The 25,054-nt window shown below is 32.8% G+C and overlaps 1 pseudogene; it reads right to left on the minus strand.

The window, feature by feature from the left end:
• Positions 1-16,101: 16,101 nt before the first annotated feature.
• LOC149570976 (poly [ADP-ribose] polymerase 2-like) overlaps positions 16,102-25,054 on the minus strand; it is a 71,135-nt pseudogene continuing 62,182 nt past the window's right edge.

The raw sequence follows: 25,054 nt of genomic DNA on the forward strand, positions 1-25,054 counted from the left end.
GTTTCCCAAGGGACCAAAAATAGGGTGCAGCAAGGGACCGTAATATGTGTGTGTGTGTGTGTAATGTCCCCTTTTTGGGACATCAAAAAAGTTAAATACATATTATATATAATATTAAAAATGACTTGCAAAACATGGACCCAAAATATAAAAGGTCAATTTAATATTATAAAGTGGGCTAAAAAGGACAGAGAGAGATAAGACGAAAGGCCAAGATGGGAGTTGAAGAGTCATAGCTATGAAGATAAAAGGAGATGAGACTCATTCATTTGGCTATGCTTGGTTTATTAATAAGATTTCAATTTCTCTCTTGCGAGAGTATGCGCTTACAAGTTCTTCTCTAAGTGTTCCAATGTAACTATAAAATCTTTGTTCAAAGATTGGATTTGAATGTTGGTTATTGTATTGTTGTTGTATAATGCAGTAACGTTGTTTTAAGGACTTTTATGAGAGCTTTCTGGTCTTATATTGTAGGTCTGTAATGCATTTTTATATGCTTGAATCCGGTGTATCATTTTGAGAAAGAACGGTCTAATATCTTTTGGGGTTTCTGCTAGCTTTTATTATGTTTTTGCAATACATCTGCATCTGTTTAGTTTTGAACATACTTTGAGGAAAGACAAGTAAATATTTGGTTTGGGATATATATATATATATATATATATATATATATATTTATTTATTTATTTGGAATTTATTAAAATATTTTATATAGCATATAGCATATAATGACAAAAATTATGGTGAAATTTAAAAATGTCTTATCTAAGAGACAAATTAAGCTTGCAACTCCGACATTTGAAACATAGAATGAATGAATGAACTTGATGCTAGCTTAGACCCATTACTTAATGTCAAAGACCACATCAATTTGTTTCCACTTTTTTGCCATAAAAAAATTAACTAGTGTTGGTTTTCAATGTATTCCATAGCATTTTGGGGATGGGGAGGTGGCGGTGGCGCCAGCAAGGAAGGGTGGTGGGGGGGAGTAAGGGATAAAAATTAAGTATTATACTATTATTGTTAATGTAGTTTCAGTTGGTCTCAAACACAATTAGTGCAAGCATCCATAACCTTTGTAGTCAATATTGCACTTATTCATTGATTCGCTACAAACCCACTACATGACAGACATTATCAAAGAACCCAAAATCTTATATTTTTATTCGTGTAGAGGATTGACTGCTTCACAAAAATGTAGTTCACTTATTATATTTTAAACTGTAATATTTTTATCATGGTTAATTTGTTTGTTGTCTCGTGTTCTTAATTTAGACATCAATAATGATGAAGTGCACTACACTATACCTTCCATTCAATGAATTTCAATTTTCTTACATCATTTATTCGATTTGGTCATTATTGTTTAATCAAAAATAATAATAAATAAATAATTTGGAAATTAAAAGAAAACCAACACAACAAAAGATGATCTCTATCAACCTACCATTTCCACCTTCCGCTTCAATTTAAGAGGTGCGTCAATAACAAAGTCATCTGTCATCATGTAAAGGTATTAGTACAAATACCATATGAACTACAGTATATACTTAAAATTTGCAAACATCAAATTTGAATACTTGCACATTTTCTTGAAGCCAAAATCATGAGAAATCACTATATACAATTCACTGTGAGATGACGAAATGTAATTAAAAATATGTTATTATATCATGTTTGTAACTAATGATAATATAAATACACTCACAATATAAATTAACTAATAAAACTCATTTTATAGGGAATAAACTTTCAAACGAAGAACATGAAACATGATATCCAATAGACGAACAAAAGTCTAAGACCATAAAATTGCTTAGGAAACCTTTTAATAAGTATTAGGAATAACAAAAATCTGAGGCAAGAGCCATCGATGCAATCGTAACTTGTGAGCCTCTCATGTGGGAGGTTTTGGGTTCTAGTCAATTTGAGCTTAACACATAATGATACTTAATTTCAAGAAATAATAAAAAGTAATGTAGGCTTTGGCTCATTACCTATTAAAAAAACAAAAAACAATAGAAATTTGGCTTTAATATTTCTTAAAACTATTTTATGAGACAAAGAAATAATGACATATGACGCACATAAATCAAAGGCTCATAACATATTACAAGATTTTTGTAACAACATATAACATGGCATATGTCAAAATAATTGAACATTCAAATCTATAGCTTTCAAATCAAATCTAAATTTTGTGACCACTAGTGAAACAAGAAGACTTCTAACTATAAGCATGTCACTACATATTACACTCTAAGAATTTATCAGTCATATAATAAGCACATATTCAATTTGAAGCTTAGGCCCAAATGGGCATAAGTAATTTCACATCTACAAGCTTTGAAATAATAGTTGAACTATACATTGAAGCAAACTTGTGTTAGGAACAATGATCTTGTCATCCTCAATTTTGTATTCAAAAAATTGGGGCAAACGTATAGAAAATTCCGTTGAATAAATTTTCTAAGTAGTTTCTTTAGTTGTTTTTTCTTGATCTTGAGTTTGGCTTTTAGTTTTCTTTATCTTAGGTTGACTTCATTTTCAATTCCACTCATTTCAATCTATCTTAGTCCTCAAATGAAATTGTCTAACCAAAGCTACTAAGGAATTAAGCATTTTGCAGGTGGCATTTTTTGGCATGACTTCATATTCTTGTTCTTCAACTAAAATCACTCACATGTGGACTTTTTATTGATAATTGTGTGAAATAAGAAGTGTTATTTATATGTAAGATCGGTTTAGAACCACTTATTAAAATTTCACATGATTTGGATGAGGATTTAACATAGTTCTTAATGAAGTTCTAATGTAAAGGTGGACCTTTTCAACACATTATATATCTCTTCATTAAAATTAAAATTTCCATGTATATTTAAAACATGAGAGACCTATGCACAAGGGTGGAGCTTTTTGTATCTATTGCATGACTGTAAAACATGTTTTAGCATGTGTTATCTTTTATAAATCCATTATAAGTCAATAATGGCAATTTTTAATGCATTTACATGTATTAAAAACAAAGTTGCGAACACATGTAAAATGGTCAAAACAACTTGTCATCGCTTTAGCTGGCCAAAGTAAATAAACATGACTACATGTATCAAAATACTCTAGAATGCATGTTTATGGAGTCTAAAAGCACATTATGACTTCTTGCATATGTAAAAGTCATATTAAAACACATTATTACTCATAAGGTGGATATTTTTAGTCATTTCACATGTGATAATTCCTTGTTCTATATGTCAAAGAAAAACCATAACCCGGAGCAGTGATTTTTATCACTTTTGTATCCATATAAACGCATGTATATACATATTAAAAGCTTGTTATGCATTTAAAAGGTAAGTAATGACTTATTAAATTGTGAGCCTACAACACAATGGTAAATTGTGAGCCTCTTATTTAGGAGGTTGTGGAATCGAGTCTACTCGAACTTAACTAATAATAGTAATTAATCTTGGCTTCGGCCTCTTACAGAGAAAAAGAAAATACTTTAAGAATTTTTTCAAGATATAAACTTATTCATGCATATAAATGCATAAGAAAAGCTCGTTTTAGTGCATAAAGTGATTTAAAATGTTTCTTATCACATGCAAATGCACATAAAAAGCACATTTTGGGCAGTATAAGGTAAAAGAGTGTAGGACCCCTCCTCGCATGTACTTATCTAAACATGAATTTCTCAAGTAATTCTCTTTATAGGAGAATAGAATGGATAGAAGAGTGGGATGAGATGATGGAATAAACAATTATTATGGTTTAATACATACTCTCATAAGGATTGTTAGAATCTCTAAGATTAAATTATCATCACATTGTAAAGTGTTCATAAGATAATATTAGAAGTTAGGGTAAACAATTATACAAGTGATTGTAGGAGAATATCGTGTGATTAAATGATAAATACAACATTGTGTTGAGTTTGACCAACTATGTGGAAACATGAATTAGAGGCTATAGGGTCAAGGCACCTTTGTATACACTATATCTATATATGTATATTCTATAATTGGAGGAGCTAGAATATTAGGATGGGGCTAGGACCCCCTACAGATGTGATAATATTTATCCACTCAAGTGATCTTTTGATAATGCTAGAAGCTATTGTTTATGTGTTGATGATATCCATTCGGGTGATTATTGTGATGTTGTAGATTGAACTAATGGTAAATAGAGATTAGTATGTGAATTATATTTTGAGATAAGATTGGTGTTGCTAAGGTGTTATATGAAGTTTTAAACAAAAATATAATGTAATGCTTATAGGCTTTAAATATGGATGAATTGTGTTTTTAACTAGAAAATGAAATAGTGAATTATTGTACCTTAATAATATAAAAGTATTGTGTTAGAAAAAATTATAATTCTAGGTTGAGATGAGTTTACCAATTGTGCAAAAACATGATTTAATCATAATATAGCATGTTGACCTAGAGCACGTTTGTATACCATAGGTGTTACAAAATTAAAGGACTTGGATATTAATAACCATGAGAATGAATTCAAGGTTCTATGATTCAAGTGTTTAAATGGAACTGGATATTAGTCAGATTCTTGTGATGATTTACCTTATAATGACTTTACTTATGATGCTAATTAGGATTTACCTTATGCCCAATTTAGGATTAATTATATATGCATTTGGTTGTTCATTCTAATGATGGAAGTTGAATTGCAATTAAATTAAGAATGTTAGATGAATTATGGTTAAAAGTTTAAGAATTGAATTGATGGATATATCATGAGTTTCAATTACACAAGTGCTTTATATGATCATTGTTTAAAAATGAAAAGTTTATTGAAGTGAAATTAGAAATGTGTAATGATGAAGTAAATTATGCAAGCTATATTGATATGTGTGTGTGTGACTTTTCTTGAGCTACTGATATTTGAATTGAGTGTGCAAGGAATTAACCATGGTACTAAATTAGAGAACTAGGGGCTAAACCTATGTACAAACAGTGAAGCCAAAATTGAATCTATTGAAGAGATTTGAACCTCGTTATTATGTATTTTAAATTGTAAACATAAATTAAGTGTGTATTAGATTAGATTCATTGTGTAATTAGTGACATGTCACTTGTAATGTATAATGTGTTTTTATGGTGTCATTTGACACTTGTAATGTCCGTGTGTAAATAACATGTCAATTAGGGTTTGGCAAGACACTTAACTTAAAATTCAACCTAATAGAGTGCCTAAGCTAATCCCACTTAAAAAGAGTTATTATGTGAAGTCTCATCAAGTAGAATTTCCAATTCAAACTTTAGTTGCAATTTTGAGGGCTAAAAAAGTGGTCCTAGGGTGTCATTTTAGAGGAATTTAAATACCCATATGGTAGTACTATGAGTTAGGAACCTAATTTTTAGTACTAGAAGGATTATACAACTTTGGTGGCCCTCCAAATAAAATACTTTTCAAAATTTGTGAAACTTGCCCACTCACCTGCCCAAGCTTAGATTTATGAGAGGAAACAAGAAGGGCAAGGACTAAGAGTTAGCTTGCACTTATTGCTAGCAGGTGGATAGGAATTTGGAGGTCTTTTTTAGAGGGCTTTGGAAAACTTAGTGGGTGTTCACTCACTCTCTAGTTTTAAAGACATTAGGGTTTTGGAGATTAGAAGCAAAAAAAAGGGGCTCTTCTCAACTATTCATTTCCATTACTTTGAGCAACATGTGTGGCTCTTGCCAAGAGAAACTCTTTAATTTTGTTGTAGATTAGTATGTGAATGGATTCCTAAACATGTATTATATGCATTTCTCCTGTATGTTATTGTTGTTTTAGTTAAGGGATGGGTACGGAGACTCTTGATTCCTTGTTTTTCTTGCATTTTGAGGGTGTTTTGTTCTTGGGTGTGAAGGGCATTACTCACCCTTGGGAGGGAAGAAGTGGCCTTAGGTGAAGGGGTTAGTTGGTGCCTCTATTGTGCAAAGTTTCTTCTCAAGGAGAAGAGGAAAAAGAAGCATGAAATATGGGCTATTGCTTTCCATTGATGTTTTAATATATTTTGTCAATGATAAGGAGATGGATGTCCATGAAGAAATTGTGATTTGTACATGCCTTGTGAAGACATGAGTTTGATTATGTTATCATTAGCATCTCCTCCTTGGTTGGCCCACCTTCACCCTCTTTCATGAGTTTCTTAGGTGATCTGATTGTGAAGCCTTGGCTAAGGGTGTATTTTTTGTTATTGTGATGTTTTATGCATTGTGCGTTGGTTGTGTGTGTCTCCCGTTAGGCCTTGGTTCTCCAAGCTTGGGGGTGGTCTCTTACTTAGGTTGGGAGGTGAGAACTCCATGGTTATTCTCAAGTTTTGTTATAGGTTTGTGGATTGAAGTTGGAGAAAGCTTGGAAGTTTTTGGATCTCCTATTGCGGTCTTGTGAAGGAAAAGTTCATGTTGCATTGTGATCAAATTTTGTATATGTCAGTTATCCATTTCTCATCATTGTCTCATTGCATGATTGTTGTTGAGTGATGGAAATTCCATTCTAATTTCATCCTCATTGTATTGTATGTATCATTAAAGTTCAAATAAAATAGTATTCATGTTGAAATCATTTGGCTTGCAACACCATGTAAATCTCTCTATCGTTGCAGTAGTAAAGAGGGAAAGCAGTAATGCTTCATTGTGAAACTTGAATGATAATGTATTGGATCTTTAAGGATTTCATGTCATTATAGACAATAGTTCTTGATATAACTAGAGTTTCATTTGAAATGGTTGAAATTTGATGTATAAAAGATATATAGTTGCATTCAAATGAATACCATGTAGTTGAATTAATTGCAAAGTTGCATTATAGTGATTGGTAGATGTATTTGAATAATTGCACTATGGAAGAGATAAATATTCGGTTTAAATTAATATTCTTGTAGTAATGTAACTGTTAGAATGAATAAATGCTAATCAATTAAACCTATGTTCATTATTGATCTTAATAAAAGTAGACAATTGAAATAAATGAAACTATAAAATTATTCCATAAAGTCAACCTAGCGGATGATGAAAAATATAATCAAATACAAAAGGAAATTTCCAAAGACAAGCAAAAACACCACCTACAAGATTTTGGCTTTTGTATAGGAAAACCATTTAATTCCATTGTCCAAGAAAAAGGTCACTCACAGAGAATATACTTTTGAAATATTTTCCCATCAAAAAAAGCCCCATAGTTTAATATTATTCAAAAGAAAATCCAAGAGAAAACAAAAACATATTGTAATTTTAGCATGTTACACTTTTAAAGAAAGTAAATCAAAGAAAATAATATAAAATAAATTTGTGATGAATGTTTGTGTGGAAGGGTGAGACCCCACATGGGCCCCACCTCTCCCACTTCCCAACATTCCTTTTCTTATCTTTCCCTCACACCACCTTTTACAACTTATAGTAAAGTTATATATATATAAAGATGTCATTGGTGTACCCTTGCTTGGGTGGGCCCCCTCCTTATTGTTGTTCCCCCTTTGCTAAATGCAGTCTCCCTCTTAAAGAGCCACCCACTTGGAGAGTACACATGCCAAGGTTGTAGGTGCACCCACTATTGGTTATAGGTGCAGCAGCCGAGAGAAAATAGATGAAGTCATAAATGCAGGGTTCCCAGCGGACAAACAGAATTGCCTACTTGGCCATATGTTGGGTGGGTATTTTGAAACCAACAATTTTGTGAAAAATCCAGTTGCAAAATAAGATGACCAGCCACTGCATGTGAGACAGACTCTCCTACCTTAAAGGGAAGGCCCCTCCTTCTCACCGTTCCTTGGATCAACTCAAAGTAAGCAAGAAGTTGAGAGATTTGTCATGGATGTTACTAATACTCTTTCCTCTTAACTTTCAAGAAAGAAACCACTTACTCACAAAATGAGTAATGGGCAAGATAAGATGTCTAACTACACTTTTATCTAGTAGTTGGAAATGGTGATACCAATAAACTAACACTAACTTAAAGGCTAGTTGAAAGTGTACAGGTTTGGCTCTAGGTCTCATTTTCATCCATTCCATAAGAAAAGCCTCTACCATTGGGGCATAAAGACTTTCAGAAGTGTATGATCTCTATTCTATAAGAAAAACCTCTACCATTGGGGCACAAATACTTCCAAAAGTAGGAAAATGATAACTATTTTTCGTGAATTTGAGATGGTAATACAAGCTACAACCAAAGCTTCTAGTTTATGTATCACCATAATCACTCCCAGTCAAAGCTTCGGCTCCTATTGCTTCTTAACTCGCTATGCTCTTATTATTCAACACACAATAATAACATGAGTCAAAGATGATAGGCACAAATTATAGTCAAAGATTCTAATTTGCTCTATCACAATTGCTTCTAGTCAAAGCTTCGAATCCAATTGCTTCTTTTTATTCACTTTACTCCCAAATTTGTACTACACAATCAAAATTATGTTTGCACAAGTGTAGCAGAGCTTTTCTTTTTGTATACAACAAAAGTTGATTTTCACAATGACGGGGCACTCCTTTATACAGGCAAAGGAGTTGACAAAAAGGAGGAAAAAGTGAGAGCAACTCAACCAACTTTATCCCGGTCTAATTAACAAGGGAAATTATTGGATTACATGTCATTACACATGCAAATTGTATTACATGTAATTACACAATTTCCTGCAATACATCCTCTCCAACTACAAACATGAATGAAGAAGAAAGAAGACAGAAAAGAAGAAAACAATCCTAGGGATTTTTTTGAAGCGCTTGTACTTGGTGATGTTATCCCAGATGATCATAGAATTGGAAGTTCTTATATTTTGTGTCATTGCATTCACCTTGATAACCATGTTGTTGCTTCTTTTCATAGTCTTTGACTCTCTTTGACGAATTATCCATTATCATTTGAAAACTCGATGTGATCAAGCTTTTTCTCATTCGAGTTGTCATGAATTCTCCTTTATCGATTGGCACATTATGGAGTCTCTGACACTTCAAAGACCTTCTCAATGATGTCCGGATGTAAACTTGGAACAACTTTCCACCAAAACTTTTAACTTATTCTAAGAAAAGTGCTTAGCACATTCCTACATGAACTCAAGTTCTCAAACAACCATTGGAAAAATGAAGACCAATGAATTACCGCTTCTTTGATTTGAAACATGCCTTCTTTACTAGATGTCTTTATTTTTTTAGAAATTTTGACATATATTGACTTGCTGCAACATGAAAGTTTCAATGAGATTGACTCCATCATTAGAAGATATGGATTCCAACACCATGATAGTATTGGCAAAATGGATCTATGAGGAACAGTATATTCGAAGTACTGATTAGATACTCATAGAACATATGCAATGAATTGGATGTGAAATAGAAAGTACATGTGAAGGGCTAAAATGAGACATGAAAATGCCAAATACATGGTCTCCTAAGGCAATAGCATGCATTAAAACTCGAAAACAACCCCTATTGATCCAAACATATGGGCTGGAACTGCCATTTTTTGAGCTTTTTAAACAAAAAGTGCATTTTTCATGCAAAAAATCTGGGTCATTTTTGCAAAAACGTGGCTCACAAATGCATATATATTGATCATTTTTTTCTTTTGAATGCAAAAAAAACTTTCCCAAATGCATATAAATGTACCCAAACGCAAAAATGTGGCTCCAAAATACAACAAAGTGAATGAAAAACCCAATTTTTTGGGCGTTTTTAGCAAAAACGTGATTCATAGAAGGCATGAAATGAAGCATTTTTCACATCTAAAGGAAAAACGTGTTCTTCAATAGCAAATATATGGATGAAAACCTCAAAACAACTTCTACTTGAGCCAAAAAACGATCAAACTTCCCCAAATCTGTGCATTTTTCACAAAAACATGGCTCAAAAATGTCATCAAATGAACCATTTTTTGCATGAGATTCAACACTTAGGGCATCATAATGCCAAGAGATACAAAAATGACCCTCTTCTTGGGGATTTCAAGCCATATCATGGGCAGATCTGCTCATTTTTAGTGAAAAACATGTTCTTGGACAGGAAAAACATGAAGTTTTTTGCCCTTCTTTCTTCAAATTCAGCTTCATCATTTGCAAATGTATGAAACATATGAAAAACACATTCTCCAAGTGCCATTACATATTTAAAATCATGTTTCAAGGAAAAAACACATTCTCCAAGTGCAATTACATATTTTTAAAACATGCAAAACTCACTCTAGGAAGGTCATTGCACATTTTAAAAACTCAAATATGCATTGTTCACTCTAGGAGGGTGACTGCATATTTTAAGTCAAAGGCATTCACATTCTTTTAGTTCAAAAACTCATTCTCTAAGAGCATTTGCATATTTACATGCAAATGGGTTTGAAGGACATGTTTGCACAACTTAAGTGATCAATTAAGCACATGTTTATTTAATTTTTGAAGAAATATCACTTAATTGAGTCATAAATAATATTTACACTATATATTTTAATATATAATGTGCAAATATCATTCAAAAAGTAATATTTATTAAGATGTTTTGAATTAAAACTCAAAAATTAAATCAAATTATATAATTAATATAGTCACTTAAGTGAAAAACTAAAAAGCAACTGAACATAAAAATATAACATAAAGTGCACTATAGTTACTTTAATAAAAAATTAAAATGATAAAGTAACTTAAAAACATAACATAAAGTGAATGTCAACTTTAAAATATAACATGATATTTTAATTCATGTAGTTGCACGTAGAGAGTCCACAATTCGGGCACAAAAATGACCATATCTTTTGATTGCCAACTCTGATTAAGCCCTAAGATATACGAATCGAAGGAAAAATCGAAAGCAATAACTTGAGCAAAACCAAAAGACCAAAAGCCAACAAACGCACACTCAAAAACAAGAAAAAGAATGTTGAAGGCTAAAAAAATCAAGCATAGGCTCAACAAACAAAAAAACAAAAAAGACTTAACAAAAGCCTTCAATAAAAGGATCCATTATATCAATTAGTATTGATTGGTTGATCAATACTAACCAATTAAATAATGAATTAAACTCAGAGAAATGCGAAATTAGTTTGAAAAAGTTTCATACTCTTACTTAAATTTTGTGGTGACAAAATGCAAGACAACAACTGACTCTATCTGGGGAATGTTACTTGTTCATTCTTGGAAACAAAGAGTGACATAGAATCCAGTTCTCTAAGTGCCTTCATCCACTCTATTAGGCAATAGAGTTAGGCGACAAAAGAAAAACTAATCTAATGTGACTAAAGCAAGACAAATCTAATAAAACAAAAACGTGCAAGCACTCTTATTGAAAACAAAGAAAAACCCTACTTAATTAAAACTAGCCAAAAATGAAAAAATTTAGATGAAACCATTTACTGGCTCAACAAAATAGCTTCATTTTTTTCAATATCTTGTAGTACCTTGCATGCTCACATGCAACTTCATATTGATGGAACACAAATAACTAGAGAAATGATGTCAAAGCCTGATGTAACGCCTCTTGGAAGAGATGGACAAATTCACCTTTTTGAGATGAATCATCTGTACTATTGCTCAAAGAAAGGTCCATGAATTGAAACTACTCCTCCAAAATTGAACAATCTTCTTTGTATATTTTTGAATGGTATTTCCATGTTCAGATACATGTGGAATCTCTAGCTTTCTATTAAGCCTTCAGCCAAGCAAGATTTTGGATTGGACATCCTCTTGATCAAACAAATTCTGAATTTTTCATGTCTATTGCAACTTTCTTGACTGGTTCATTAATCACCGACACCTCAGCATGATCAAGAAAACCTTCATCATATGATTTCAGTAATGACATAACAGTATTTCCTACCTCGGCATGCTGCTCACAAACTTCTAACTTTGGAAAATATTTATAATTTATGAGAAATTCCTTTTCAAGCTCCGAGATAGAACATTTATGCAAAGTGTTCCCAAGTTCATGGCCTTGAGACACAAATACATCATTTTTAGCTTGATTATAACTTGCTTGCATGCCAACTTTTATGACACAACCATCTTAAACCTTGGAAGAAAAAAATTTCATCATCTTTTCATCATGAGCCTTTTGAGACTGCATTTGCCAAATATGAGAGTTGCTAGCTATATCTTCTTCCTTTTCCTGGAAGAGAATAGCAAGATCACTAGTTTCAGATACAGAATGCTTTACTATTACCTTCACTAATGGTGCTTCAATTACAAGCTTCTTAGATGGTGAACCTAACAATTTATTGATTCCCATCAATAGACCTATGAGGAATAGTTGGAAGAGGCCTCCTTTGTATATCTTCATGACGAACAAAGAATATGCCTTGAGCTATTTTCTTTTTGAGGGAAAGTATCTCATTTGCTAATCTCTGCACCGCAGGATCCATCATTGTGCTAGAGGAAAATGAGTTAGAAGAATAATAACTTTCTTCAAACCCACTTGCTAGAATTCTTATCTTCCCATCAAGAATAAGATCATCTTCAATTTCAATCCCCAATGTATGTGCAGCTGCAAGAGTATTCAAGGCCTCTCCTCTTAATATAAAATTGACTTCAAGAATTTGAACATTGACAAAGAAACACTTTAGATTAGCAATTATGATAGAGCAAATTAGAAGCTCTCACTATAATTTGTGCCTAATGTCTTTGATGCATGTAATTTTTGTGTGTTCAATAATAGAGCGTAGTGAGTTAAGAAGCAATTAGAGTTGAAGCTTTGACTGGGAGCGATTATAGTAATACATCGACTAGAAGCTTTGACTGTAGCTTGTGTTACCATCTCAAATTCATGAAAACTAGTTAAAATTTCCCTACTTATGATAGTCTTTGCACCCCAATGGTAGTGTTTTTTTCTACAAAATTAGACAAATAAGACTTGAAGCCAAACCGATATGCTTTCAATCAGCCTTTGAGTTGGTGTTGGTTTATCAATGTCACTATTTCCAGCTACTAGATAGAAGTGTAGTTAGAGATTTCATCTTGACCATTACTCACACCATAGGTAAGTGAATTATTTCCTAAAATTTAATGAGGAAAGAATATTGGTAACACCCCTTACAAAATCTCTCAACTTCTTGCTTACCTTGAGTTGATCCAAAGAACAACGAGAAGGGGGAACCTTCCCTTTAATGTAGGAGAGACTTTCTCTCACACACTATGGCTGGTCTACCTATTTTGTGAGTGGATTTTGACAAAACTATCGGTTGTAAAATATCCACCCAACAATATATCAAGATAGATACATATATATATATATATATTATGTTATTTAACATATATACTATTTTGTATCTGTATATTGATTTAAATAATTATTTATATATATAGATATTATATATCAATATATAATATATTACTTATATTATTTTGTATGTGGACTTAATACCTTAGTTATTTACATAATGCATAATGTATGAGTTAATATATATTTAATACTTTATATATTATGTACTTAACTTATAAGATCAATTATATATTAAGTGTCACCTTATATATAGGACTTGTTGGTCTTAGCAACCTAACTTTTCATAATTATCTAATGTGTCAATTGTATCAGCAATACATGTGAACTCAATTATTAATAATGCAAATTGTCAAATAGGTCTTCCAAGAGTTTCAAGGTGGTGCCACATTGATAAAGAAATGTTCATTTAAATGAATATTAAAGCAAATGGAAACCTTAGCCTCATGGTAGCTTCGTTAAAGAAATTTCATTATAGGTAATGTTTAATTGGAATTTGATATTATTGAACCTTAAGGTAAATTGGAAAACTTAAAGCATGATGTTTAATTCATGAAATAAAAACGTAAACCTTCAACCATGCCTCAATCCAACCATCAAAATATCGAATGTCAACTGAAAACCTAAAACCTAAACACACTATAACGTAGTCATACAATATGGAAACGTGTAAAATATTCAATTAGTCATAACCTAGTTGCAACTCAATCTAGTATGTGTGTAATTAACTCAATTTTAGCCTTTAAAAAAAAAATTGGTGTTTTTTTGCCTTGAATTTTGGGCATGACAAAGAGCATCATAAATCTATGTTGGAGGCTAAAAAGACCGTCCTTGGTTGTGGCATCTCAAGCACATTCATTTATACGCAAAAATGCATTTCTAAAACCTGTATAGGGCTTCCTAGAGAAAAAATGCAAATTTTAATGCATGCATTTGGGTCTTCACGCACATTAATTGGTTGGGTATGCAAAAATGCCTCTATTTTCAATTGCATTCTAGGGCATGTTTTGAGCATTCGAGAACTCATTTTTCTTCTCTAGAAGCAAAAACATGATGATATTACAAGTAAAAGAGAATACAAAACACTTTCCTAAGCTTCATGTAATGTCCCCTTTTTCTAGCCATTATTCTCTGATGCGTCATTAGCCCTTTTCACCATGGTTTTGTGGGCTAATTAGGAATTTGTAAGATTAGTGTGCATTTCGACATAGGCATCTTCAATTTCAAATAAATTGGAGTCGAGATACAAGCTATTTTATAGTAAGTCAGCATGGTTTCTAGATACTTACTATTTATTGTAAGTCGGCAGGGGTCCATATTTCTGGTATTGCAGTATTGGACCTAAAGCATCTTGTCGAGAGCATTCTGACAAGTTGTTAATAGATGGATCTCTTAGTTTGACATGGCATTTATTTTAAAGGAAAAAGACTTAATAGTATATTTATTTTATGAATTTATTATTAAAAGGAAACATTAATTGAAAGTGGAATAAGAAAAAAAAGAAATAAGAATAGTCAAGCAGAGGAAAATGACGAGACACAAAAATGGCTACAAGAGGACCTTTAGAGGTTCATTCTCTTCATGCTTGGTTTATGGTTTTCACTTATCATTTTCTCTCTTGAAGCGATATTTGGGAACCATTCAGCTTTCAACCAGCCTGAGGATGGAAACCCTCAAGCCAGGATACAATGGAGAGAACCCCATTGTTCGTTGGAGACATCACACCAAGTGTCTTGTGCCTTCACTCTATCTTTATTATCTAGTCTGACTATTACTATTGTATTTAAGATGGGAATAAGTTATGTTACTGTATTGCTGAATTTATAATGCAATAACAAATGTGAAGTTTTTTAAATATGGGTATTTGTTGGTTAATGAATATTCTGAAGTTTTTGTTGCATAAAACCATCTATTTATAATTTTGAACTATAAAAATTCGGGTGGGATATTACCATTGTAACATGGAGACACATACCCCCCATTTTGCCCCACGTCTTGAAGATGAGGATGCACATGGGACTTTGGGACTCCATCTTCAGCGGCATCACCGAATTCCACCACCTGTGTCAAGGATGGGGGACGTCCCGGTGTTGACTATTTGTTGATTCAACTATTTATGTTCAACGTTCGATGTTCCACTTCAATGTAATGTTCAAAATTTTACTCTTTTACATCTTTATATCTTACAATGCAATACATCTTTTCATAACTAGCATTTTAAGTACCATATGTATAGTATATACAACCTCCTATCCCCTGCCATCATCCCCTTGTCATCTCCAAATTAAGGCCCCTCTATCCCCCTGTAACAAAAACTTGTTACCCCATTCTGTCATTCCCCTATCCTCCAAGGTGGTGTCACCATGGATATTACACTTCAGCAGTTTTTAAAAAACTCATCTATGGCATGCGTTGTGGTTTTTAAAACTATTTTTAATCTTCTACATCAAAAATGCCTAAATTTCTAAAAAAAATTGAGTTTTAAGTCATGTATGCTAGAATATTTCCAATGCCATGCATACACATCTTTTTGATATCAATGTGTGAACATAATCAGTATATATATATATATATAAACTTACCTACCAATGTTAATGTTGCAATTAAATGAGGTCAAAATTTTATATTTTGTTCTAGAATATAAAATTGTTGGAGTGCAGTTGGAGATAGAAAATGGTATTTTACTCATGAATACAATTGTGTCTCATTGTGCATCTTTTAGATTATGCAATATATCATGTTCTATGCTGAAGATTTCAAATTTCAATAAACAATAAACCTGCAAACCTGAATCTGAAAATAGAAGCAAAGTGTTTCAGTATATTCAGAAATAAGTGCCTTTGAGAAATGAAAAAGGGTTGGAAATTTTGGAAGGAGATCATACAACTCTCTTCATGCATTTAGGAAATAATCAATAACTACTAAGATACCGAATATCATTTCTATTCTGACATTCAATTGCAATGCTAATTCTCTTCAATACTTCATAACCCTGTTGCAAAGTGTTTAATCAGATTAAAGCCAATTTTTTCATTTTAAAAAACAAGCAATATATAATAACTTTAAATATTTTCAAAACTAATAAAAAAGGTATCCCACTGATAAAAGCTCAATTTTAGAGTCTCACAAGTTGAAAACAAAACTGCTAGCTTTGGATGCCAATACAAAATCAGGCATCAATATTCCTTAAATATAAGCTTACCACCCAAGATCCCTAGGAACACTATGGTATTTATGAAGAAAAGTATGCAGCATATATTGCTTAGTTGCGGATAACATATACAACATATATTGCTTAGTTGCAGATAACTCAAATCAAGAATTTCAGGAAAATCTGTGGCCATGTACTATCTACTTGTGCACCCAGCAGTGTCAAATCATGTATGTGCTTACATATATACATGTATATATGTGTATATCCATATCCATATGCATACACACACACGTGTGTGTGTCTGTATATATATATAGTCCTTAAAAATGTCATAACAATTACCTTCAAGATGGTTGACTTGTTTAGCTTGCCAAGAGGCAGTTTATCGGCATTATAACCTGAATATGCATAAAATTGGACTGTTTACTTGGCTTTTATATTTTAACTAGGGAAAACAAAGTGAGCACATCATTAACGACTCATTGACAAAATTTATTGTGACAATTATCATTTTCAACTAGGGAAAATAGACTAAATATTTTTACAAATCCATTCACATAATTAAATCAATAAATGAGGGTTACCAAATTTGTAATTCTAAACTGAAATCCAGAATTGACTTAGAATCACAAATAATAAAATATTAATTCCTACAATCTGTTAGAGAAAGTTCCACATTCCACTTTTGTAGTTCTCAACTTACAAGCAAATATGCATCTAGCCATCAAAGATGTTTTTTTTAAGCTCTTTAAAACCAATAACATTTAATTGTATTTTTGTAAATATTCAATTTATTTAGAATTAGGAAAAATATATCCATGAAGCACGAGAGTAAAAGAATTTACCTATTTCCATCATTTGTTGTTTCATCATGTCAACATTACAAATGATAGATATAAACTGTGCAACACAATAATCTAGCTTGCTTTTTTGAGGTTCATATTTGCACAAAGAATCAGTTGCATTCATTTGAACCTGTTGGAGAGTGACAATTTAGATTTAATACAAAAAAATTGAAATCTTTGACATAAGAATTTAACAAATCACAATTCTGTAGATCAATCCACCTACATTTTTTGTATCATCTCCTTCATAATCCATTTCTGACCATGTGTACTTTCTTGGGTAAGAAACAAAATTGTGTCGATCAGACCAAGAGTTCTTGGTCTTGTCTACAAATTTCATTTCAAATTCTGAAATTGCATCATTCCGTGAGCCAAATGGACCAAAGAGCTTATCTTGACCTCTAATACCAACTCTGCCCCATCGATTGTATACCATAAATTTTCCACCACTGTCATCTTCTGCAAATTGTCAAGTAAAGCAATATTGACTGAATCTATTGAACTCTTCAACCAATAACATCTATTGAACACTTCAACCAACAGCTAAAGACATTAAAAAATGTGACCATCATCTATTTTCAAGAAAAAATCATAAGCTATGTTCTTTAAAACTTCACAGGTAATACTATATAGTATGCATTTTTATGGTTTTAAGGACTGAATTTTTCCCATGGATGGGGCCTGTGTAACTACTTGTATAAATGCTGCACAGGTTGACTTCACATAAAAAGGTAATGTGTGGGTACATATATCATTTTGTCCAAGCCCTTTCCATGAATAAACCACTTCAAAAAGTAAAATAATTAGGTTGAAACTGCTAGGATTAAGGGGATATTGTATGGATTACAAGAGTGGTTGGCACTTGGATTGGATGTTTATGTGTTGCACTAATGACAGTGTTTCTGTAAATTGCAAAGGTTGATTTGATGAGCGAGGATAGGATATGATAGATTACATATGCTAGCTTTGATTCCTATTTGAAAATATGTTCAGATGCTATATCTGTGCTTGCATATATTAATATGAAGGATTGGACTAGTTACAGTTGATTTAGTAAAGACTGATAGCAGGTCAGTGTGTAGGAAATAGGTTGTTGATATTTCAGTTGTATCTGATGAGCGAGATGGAATCAAGGTGAGCAAGCTTAGATCATGGTTGAAGACATGTTCATGATGCTATATTCGTGTTACCAGATTCTAGAGACTTCTCTATGGAGGTCGCCAAAGTGTAACATGTGATATGTTCACTAACAGTCAACTCTTGTATAGAGATTTATTTTGGAATTTGTGAAGTGTGTTGTAGCATGTGGAACTTTATTGTAATATCTTAATGAGGTCCTACATAATTAATTATACATCTGGGAAGCCCAAAAGGCTGACTAAATTAGTTATAGGACAAGGTATAAATAAAGTATTGTTTCCTTGGGTTGTATGTATCACATTGTGTTGTATTGATGCAGATGTAGTCTAAGGATGTGAATTTTATTAGAGCAAAGTAGAAGATTATGTTGATGCTGATTTGAGAACGGTATTGGTAATTATGTTGCACGATTGGTTAGTGGCTTTGGATATTGGCAATTAATTAGATTTTTTATTCTAAAATCTGTTTTCTAAAACAATGGTGAATCAATTTGGATAGTGGGTTCAACTGTCTTCCTTATTGCTCCTAACAGGGTTAGAATCTTCTAACAGGAACTATATGTATTAATTGTATTGTATTTGGCTATTAACAAAGTCACATCCTTTCACAAGGAACTTCGCTATTAGTAGATCATATTATGGGTTCCATCCCCACTGAGGATTTCTATTTGATCAAGAGTTTCCATAGTTGACAAATCATTGTGTATGTTCTATATCTTGGCATTGTGCACATTATTGGTTATTGTACTTGGATTTATTAAGTTGGATTTAACTTATAGTTGGCATACAACTGATTCACCCTCCCTCCCTTTCAATTATATTGATGGACTTTACTTTCAAACAATTGGTATCAAAGCATCAAGTCCTTGATCAAGAAGCTTTGCAGCTTAAGGAGATCCATGGGATTCAGAAAGGAAAGTCTGAAGCTTGATGGATGTCATCGGTAAAATTGTCTATCAACTGGCAGGGCCCTTCGGGAAGGTTCTTGTTGTGTTTGTATCAACCGACAGGTCCCTTCGGGAAAGTTCTTTTTAGGTAGCCGATGGGCCCTTCAACAATTGTCATGTAGCCGACAGACCCCTTTTGGAAGGTTCTTTGAAAAGCATTTATACACCCTTTTAGGTCATTGTAAATCATCTATATATAATGTCTTTGGCATATGCGAACAATATAAGGAGTTCTTCTATTCTTGTCTATTATCTATATTCGTTGATTTCTTTACCCACTACGGTAAACATTTGATGCCATTGCCCAATGGACTTGGTACACAGGTAGACGGATGAAGACTAATGCCGAATCAGCTGAACGAGTTGAGAGCGTGGACAACTACACCAAGGACCCATCCTGTTGTTTAGTATTAACATTTTGATGTAACTGGGTTATTTTTTATTTGAGTTTTGTTGTATTTTCGTCCCGAGATGACTTTTTTTCTTGGGGGGGATGATGTTGTTGATAAAATTGTCTATCAGCCGATAGGGCCCTTCGGGAAGGTTCTTGTTGTGTGTGTGTCAGCCGATGGGTCCCTTCGGGAAGGTTCTTTTTAGGTAGCCGATGGTCCCTTTAGTAATTGTCATGTAGCTGAAGGACCCCTTTAAGAAGGTTCTTTGAAAAGTATTTATACACCCTTTTGGGTCATTTTAAATCATCTGTATGTGATGTCTTTGGCATATGCGAATAATATGAGGAGTTTTGTTGTTCCTGTCTATTATCTGTATGCGTTGATTTCTTTACCCAATACGATCAGCCAACGAGTCCCTTCGAGAAGGTTCTTTTTAGGTAGCTGATAGGCCCTTCGATAATTGTCATGTAGCCGATGGACCCCTTCGAAAAGTATTTATACACACTTTTGGGTCAAATTCTTTAGCTTAATTCCTTTGGGACAACCTTTATGTCTCAATGCAAACAAGCCCAATTGTTGCCACGCCAAAAAAATTGATCCAGCATAGTTCATGAGAGGATTTAATTTCTCAGTTATTCATATACAAGGAAATGTTTATTTCAAAAAAATGGAGCACTAGAATGCTTGATTGGAAGAGTGTGTATAGGCAGAGCAGAATTTTTCAGCTGTGTAAAGCGGCCCTTTGCATGTGAATATCTAATAACTAAAAGATAGATGTGTAGAAAAGGAGTTGGGGAAAACAGAAATCAGTTTTATACATATGAAATCTATAAGATTGTGAACAAAATATTAAATATTAACAAACTAACAAAAAAATCTCTATAAGGACACATGATGCTAGACCTAACATAAACTGCCCAGCACAAATTTGGCTCAAGTGAACCACAAGGAGTGCAATTGAGGCAAGAATGATTGAAAAGTCTATACCAATCTACTCTGGCATATCACTAACTTCCAATAGCTATTAGCTTAAAACTTATAGTGAAAAAGTGACTTTCATTATCGTTTTCAAACTCAAAATGAAGAAAAACTTAAAACTATTTATTGAGGATGGCAGTAAGAAAAACATCACTTATCATTGTCCAATTAAAATAAAAACACCCTAAAATTTCTTCAGGACAAAACAAACTAAGACAGATGTAAAAGTAAAAATTAAAAATTCTTTTGATTTTTTCAAGCATCTTAAAAGGATAAAGAGCGCACCTAAAACTTGAATAACATAAAACTTGTTATTATTTTCAGTAACATTCATCTGATTCAGCATTGCATCATAAATATTGTCCCCCTGAATATATCAGTACATCAAAGATATGGTTATTATTTCAGATTATGGCAACTAGACATAATGTATCAAAAATAAACCCTTAAATTTCCCATAAAAACACTAATTGACTCGAACACCCAACAAAAGAATTTTAATGATTGTATGAAAGATCTCCAACAGGAATTCTAAGACAAATAGCTAACTGCATTTGGATTTTTAATTTGACCAGCGTATGATGAGAAAATCTAGTTTTCCTGTGGTGTTTGTTATTTATGATTTTTTAATTTTTTTCTTGTTTTCTGATTTCTTTGAATTTTTTTGTGATCTTCAAATATAATGCTTAAGAAAATAAGAGGAAATGCTTATAACAGATTAACTACAACTAACAACTTGCATGGACACCAAAAAAATATGATTTGATTACAGTTGAACAATAACTAGCAATCTATACCAGGGTTGTACGGCTCAGTATAGGGGAATCAACAACAATGGAAATACTAAACAACAGAGATTTGATCTGGAACTCACTGTGAAGCCCAAACCCTTTCTGGGAAATTGATTTTCTTTAATTTCTGATGACGGGAGAAATTGAATGGGACTAGGAATCGAATTTTAATTATGTATTAAAAGCTACATTACAAGCTAGGACAGTTGCTCATGTTTTCCAAAGTATCATACAGTTTTATGCGCACTCATCCAGGCAGCATACTCTTTATGAATATTTGTTTTTATTTTTAACAGGCATACTCTTTTATGAATATTAGTTGAATCTTAACCTTTCTACACCAAAAGAGCATACATAATTCTCCTTTGTTCAAAATAAAAAATTACACTCCTTGTGAATATCCCACACCCTACAGCTTCCTTGTGAATATTGCATTTTGCAGGCAATAATCCTCAAGAGGACCAATATTAGATGTTCCATAAGGTCTCTAACAACTTCTTTCCATGTTTAGGCACAACAACATAGTTATGAAAAAAAATATTAAGAGAATTGAAATATCTTCATAGTTATAGCTACCCCTTTCAAAAGTCAGCAGGCAACAACAATAAATAGTCTGAATATTTTTAGATTTCCTTCTCAGATAATGGTAAGAAACATCTATGTAGATGACAGCTGCTCCATTGATATGTGCCTATTTTAGTCAGAAATGTCAACAAGAACCTTTATAAACAATTCCAATGAGGAAACTCTTGCAGGGAAAGCTCAATAGTAATTGATGCATTCAGTATATGGCTAACATAACACTTTCAAGGAAATCCACACACACACACACACACACAGATATATGCAAATCTATGCAAATCAGTCTTACAGGACTGGACAAATCTTGTGAGGCAGCCTTCCAGAGGCTTGTGGCCTCTTTAGGCAAAAAAGAGTGCAAAAATAATAATTTTAATTTTTTTTTTTTTTTTTTGGGGGTATGCATACTAAGTCTAAGACTTAGAAAGGTCATTCTATCACTTGCACACACAAACAAAAGAGAAAACGGGCTTGAGAGAAGACTATTAGGGTTTTACAAAATAGATTAGCAAATCACTTGGCTCTCATATATCAATTGTTGATTGCTTGTGCCAGTTTGTAACTTGCATCTAACCATGGAGAGGACTTAGAGAAGCATTTGGAGGAGGCTTCTACAAACATGAGTTGCATTTCCATTTTAAGAGAAAATTTGAAGAAGTTACATTTCTTTGTGTTGTTTTGTAATTTTTCTATATTTATGAATCTTTATTTGTTTACATTTGTTTTAGATTTTAAATTTGTTCCGTTTTCTGTTGATGAAAAACTTGAAAAGTAAGAAGCCCTAGTATTTTTATATTTGATTTTCTACATTGTAGATGCTTTTTTTATTACTTATGATATATTGCAGCTGTAGCAACATCATGCCTCAGCCCGAGAGTAGTGGATCCGGGCCTAAATCTAACCCTGGTGCAAACCATATTGTAATATCAAGGGATAAGGCTTGGAAACATGTCATCCCTGGCCACAAAAAGGAGTTGTTACATAATGGCACTGTATGTTAACATATTATTGGGGAGGCATTAATAGTTTGAAATATCACCTTCAAAATAAACTGAGGTGTAATGCTAAACAATGCAAAGCAGCACCCCAAGATTGAAATATCTCTTTTAGAGGCATCTCAAGAGAAAAAAGAATTAAGAAAAAAGAAACACGAAGAAATAGCATACTTAGCTAGTCAGGGCTCTTCAACTTATCGTTCTCTTGTTCCATCTACTACTATTGTTGCTACTTCTACGAGTGTGAGCACTGGGCCTCGGGTTTGTAAGCAAAAATCCACTAGATTCTATCTTTCTTCTACGCACAACTCTAGGTGCACATCCATTGCTTAAGGTCATGGGTTGAAATAAGGAGAAGCATGAGCAAGGAAAAAAGGAACTTGGAGAATTCTATCTTTATAACCACCTTCCATTTAATGTAGTAAGTCATTATTTTAAATTTTAATTTCCATGTCTTACTTCTCTTCCTATCAAGACTCAAGAATATGCTTATTTTGTTTATTTAATTTGATTTAAAACTTATTAGTAATTTAATAATAACTTAATAAGTATAATTATTTGTTTACTTAATTGTTTTAAGTCTCCTTATTGGCAAATTGTGATAGATGTTACAGTTTGTGGTCCAGGGTTGAAAACCCCTAATAACGAGGAGTTAAAAGGTCATATTTTTAACCCAATAGGTGGCTGATGTAAAAGTTTGAAACTGAGGAGTAGTGTGAGGTGTGGAGGATGAAAGGTTGCATCATCATGACCAATAGTTGGACTAATAGAAGAAATAGAACATTACCAAATCTTCTTGTCTTCTCATCAAGCAATTGTAGATATTCAAACTTGTACTTAGAAAGTTAGAAGTTAGTAGTAGTACTATAGTACTCGCTAGTAGTCAAGTATTGATTAAGTTTTTAACCCATAAGACTTATGTTATGAATCAAGATTGATCATTGTAGTAAATTGCTTTATTTTTTTCCAAGTTCCATAGTGTTTTTGAAATCAATTGATGCCTTAGGGACAACAAAAAGAGCAGAGTATGTTTGTGAGGTAATGAAGTGTCAAAGGAGGTGGATGAGGAGAATGTGGTGCAAATAGTCTTAGACAATGCAGAAAATTATGTTACTGCAGGTAAATTTCTTACGAAGAGGTGCCACCACTTGTTTTGGACCCCTTGTGTTGCTCATTGCACTGACCTTGTGTTGGACGATCTTGGTAAATTTCCTTTGATAAAAACATGTGCAGAGCAAGGAAAGAATATTTGTAAATTCATATATAATCATACTTGGGTCCTCAACCTTATGACACAATACACAAAGAAAAAAGAGTTGTCTCGTTCAAGGGTCACTAGATTTGCAAAAGAAAATTATCACGTTGCAATCCTTGCTTAAGTTAAAGGTCGGTTTGAAAGGCATGTTTGTATGTAAGGAGTGGATAAGATCATCATATGCAAAGACCAATGCAGGGGTTGAGAGAGTTGATCAGGTTTTTTATGAAAGTGGATTTTGGCAACCGTCCAAGGAGATTGTGGAGGTAATTTTCCTTCTTGTCCTCATTTCCATTTCATTTCATCATTTTTGTTAAACATTTGCTTATGTTCATTGTTCATTTTTACAAGAAAAACTTAAAATTTAAAGCTTAATGTTTCACCTATAACAATGATTACAGTTCATAGAGCCTCTTATTGTTCTCCTATGTATTGTTAATGGAGAGAAGCTCTTAATGAAATACATTTATTGAGGTCATAGATAGGGTGAAAGAGACCATTCAAGCTTTTATGTAGGGAATCGAGATAAACAGGGTCCCATATGGGTTTTCATTGATAGGCGATGGCACAATCTACCTTACATGCCTATACATGCAGCTATCCATTTCCTTAACCATGCATTCCAATTCAACCTAAGTTTCAAGGTTGATGATGAGGTGTGGAGTGGGCTCTATGATGTTATAGAGAAAATGCCAACCGATGAAACAGTTATAATCTATAAGATATAAATGTATAAGAAAGTACAAGGAGACTTATTTGCACTAGGGCTATACAAAAAAAAATCGGAAA

This window comes from Cupressus sempervirens, chromosome 2 (assembly GCF_028749045.1).
Source record: "Cupressus sempervirens isolate cs-2001-9-10 chromosome 2, ASM2874904v1, whole genome shotgun sequence".
NCBI lineage: Eukaryota > Viridiplantae > Streptophyta > Pinopsida > Cupressales > Cupressaceae > Cupressus > Cupressus sempervirens.